Below are 3,171 nucleotides of genomic sequence, written 5' to 3'. Positions count from 1 at the left end.
ATAGATAACATACAGACATAAACACACACATATATAGTATCATAATCAACTAATTATCAGATAACTTATAATTATGCCATTTGTCATGAGATAAATCCAACTCTATGGAAATTAAGAGCAACAACAACAATATTTTAGTTGTTACTAAGTACTTTGATGATAAAAACAAACTTGGCTCAGACTTCACCTCTTCCAATTAGTTTTCTTAATGCCTTTTTCCCTTTGGGGCTGGATTAGGTGATTATTAGCTGTGATTTCATTGCCCTAACATCCTTCATCCTTTTCTTGCTGTATTACCACACGGAGTTATACTTTTCTGTATTTGAAACCTTGACTTGAAAACAAGGTGTTGTCTTTATCACTTTTGTTTCTCCAGCACCTAACATGGTATCAGGTAGATAGTTGGTTCTCAATGAATGCTGGTTGAACAGAAGTAAAATGAAAAATAATGGTCTTTGCTCTTACTCTGAGAAACTTCTTCAGATATGATTCTCAGGAACACTTGTCCACCATATGACTATTTACTACTCCAGCCTACTTTCTACATTGCTCTCAAGAAATGTTATTCTAAGAAAACAAGCCCCATGATGCCAAAATCAGAAATCATAAAGCATATGTAAATATACATATCTATCTATATCTATCTGTGTCTCTCTCTCTCTCTCTCTCTATCTCTATCTCTATCTCATCTGACTTTTAAACTTACATACTTAAAATATATTTATGCCAAAGTAAATTCTAGATTGAAGATTTAATCATTAAAAAAATGATAGAAACCCCATAAATGCTAAACATACGTGATTTTATAAAATTTGGAGTACCGATAGTCCTTTTAACCATGACCCCAAACCCATAAGACACAAAGGAAGATAACTAATCTGTATAAAAATTAAAAACTTCTGAATGACAACAATAATATTAGTGTAAACAAGTTAAAAGAATGTTCTTTTTGATCTGTTACTCTTAAGTTTACTTCTAAAAATTGATTAAAAGGCTTTTGTTTTTCCACAAAGGGGTTTGTTGCCAGAGTACAGGTGTTGGTGAATACCATCACAAACCTAAGCCAAAATGGGAAAGGAGAAGACACATATCAACATTGTCGTCATTGGACATGTAGATTCAGGCAAGTCCACCACGAGTGGCCATCTGATCTACAAATATGGTGGGATCGACAAGAAAACCATTGAGGAATTTGAGAACGAAGCTGCGGAGATGGGAAAGAGCTCCTTCAAATATGCCTGGGTCTTGGGTAAACTGAAAGCTGAACGTGAGTGTGGCATCACCATTGATTTCTCCCTGTAGAATTTGAGACCAGCAAGTACTATGTGACCATCATTGATGCCCCAGGACACAGAGACCCTATAAAAAACATGACTACAGGAATATCACAGGCTGATGGGTCTGTCCTGATTGTTGCTGCTGGTGTTGGTGAATTTGAGGCTGCTATTTCAAAGAAAGGGCAGACCTGTGAGCATGCCCTTATGGCTTACACACTGGGTGTGAAACAACTGATTGTTGGTGTTAACAAATTAGACTCCACCGAGTCACTCTACAGCCAGAAGAGATACAAGGAATTTGTTAAGGAAGTTAGCACCTACATAAAAAAAAATTGGCTACAACCCCGGCACAGTAGCCTTTGTGCTAATATCTGGTTGGAATGGTGACAACATGCTGCAGCCAAGTGCTATTATGCCCTGGTTCAAGGGATGGAAAATCTCCAGGAAGAATGGCAGTGTCAGTGGTACTACGCTGCTTGAAGCTTTGTATTGCATCCTGCCTCCAACTCGTCCAACTGATAAGTCCCTGCGTCTGTCTTTTCAGGATGTCTACGAGATTGGAGATTGGTAGTATTGGTATGGTCCTGTGGGCAGAGTGGAGACTGGTGCTCTCAAGCCTGGCATGGTGGTCACATTTGCCCCAGTCAACGTTACCACTGAAGTAAAGTCTGTTGAAATGCACCATGAAGCTTTGAGTGAAGCTCTGCCTGGTGACAATGTCGGCTTCAACATTAAGAATGTCTCTGTGAAAGATGTTCGATGTGGCAATGTGGCTGGTGACAGCAAAAATGACCCACTCATGGAAGCAGCTTGCTTCACTGCCCAGGTGATCATCTTAAAATCATCCTGGCCAAGTCAGTGCTGGTTACGCACCTGTGCTGGATGGGCACACAGCTCACATTGCTTGAAAGTTTGCTGAGCTCAAAGAGTTGATTGTTGTTCTGGTAAGAAGCTGGAAGATGGCCCCAAATTTCTGAAGTCTGGTGATGCTGTCATTGCTGATATGGTTCCTAGCAAGGTCATGTGTGTGGAGAGCTTCTCTGACTACCCTCCTCTGGGTAGTTTTGCTGTCCGAGACATGAGGCAGACTGTTGCTGTGGGTGTCATCAAAGCAGTGGACAAGAAAGCTGCTGGAGCTGGCAAGGTCACCAAGTCTTCTCAGAAAGCTCAGAAGGCTAAATGAATATTACCCATAACACCTGCTACCCCAATCTTAATCAGTGGTCTCAGACTGTTTGTCTCAATTAGCCATTTAAGTTTAATAGTAAAAGACTGGTTAGTGATAACAATGCATTGTAAAACCTTCAGAAGGAAAGGAATGTTTTGTGGACCATTTGTTTTCTTTTTTGTGTGGCAGTTTTAAGTTATTAGTTTTCAAAATCAGTACTTTTTAAAAAATTTTATTATTTTTTTTCTGTGTGTGTACCGTCAAATCAAATCTGACTGATACAGGAGGAGATTGTCCCTCCTTCCTCAGCAGAGCATCTGGTGTGTTCGAACCATGCGCCTCTGGGCTTGCCACTAGGCCACCAGAGCTCCCCTCAAAATCAGTACTTTTTAAATGGAAACAACTTGACCAAAAAATTGTCACAGAATTTTGAGACCCATTAAAACAAGTTTAATGAAAAAAAAATTGATTAAGAGAACATTATGATGAAATTCTTTTGAATGCGTCTGAAGATTTTGAGAATGCAGGAAAGAAGATATTTATACCAAGCCCAAATTCCTTTAGTAACACAGCCTTTACAATTACTAGTTTTCACATATTATCCAGTCAATAACTACATCAAAGTTAACATAGTTGACAGAGAATGTAAAAATAAGATCGCTGTCTTGTTATACATTTACTTAACATATTCTGCACCTTAGTTAAGGGTTAAACAGATGTTCTGTG

General features: G+C 39.0%; 1 pseudogene; it reads left to right on the top strand.

Annotated features, from left to right (window-relative positions):
- Nucleotides 1-1,068: 1,068 nt before the first annotated feature.
- On the top strand, nt 1,069-2,460 carry LOC102871303 (annotated as a pseudogene).
- Nucleotides 2,461-3,171: the final 711 nt, after the last annotated feature.

This window comes from Elephantulus edwardii, unplaced genomic scaffold (assembly GCF_000299155.1).
Source record: "Elephantulus edwardii isolate Elephantulus edwardi_28Jun2011 unplaced genomic scaffold, EleEdw1.0 scaffold00026, whole genome shotgun sequence".
In the NCBI taxonomy this organism is placed as follows: domain Eukaryota; kingdom Metazoa; phylum Chordata; class Mammalia; order Macroscelidea; family Macroscelididae; genus Elephantulus; species Elephantulus edwardii.
The sequence above is the reverse complement of the archived record's forward strand: the minus strand, read 5'-3'. Positions and strand labels throughout refer to the sequence as shown.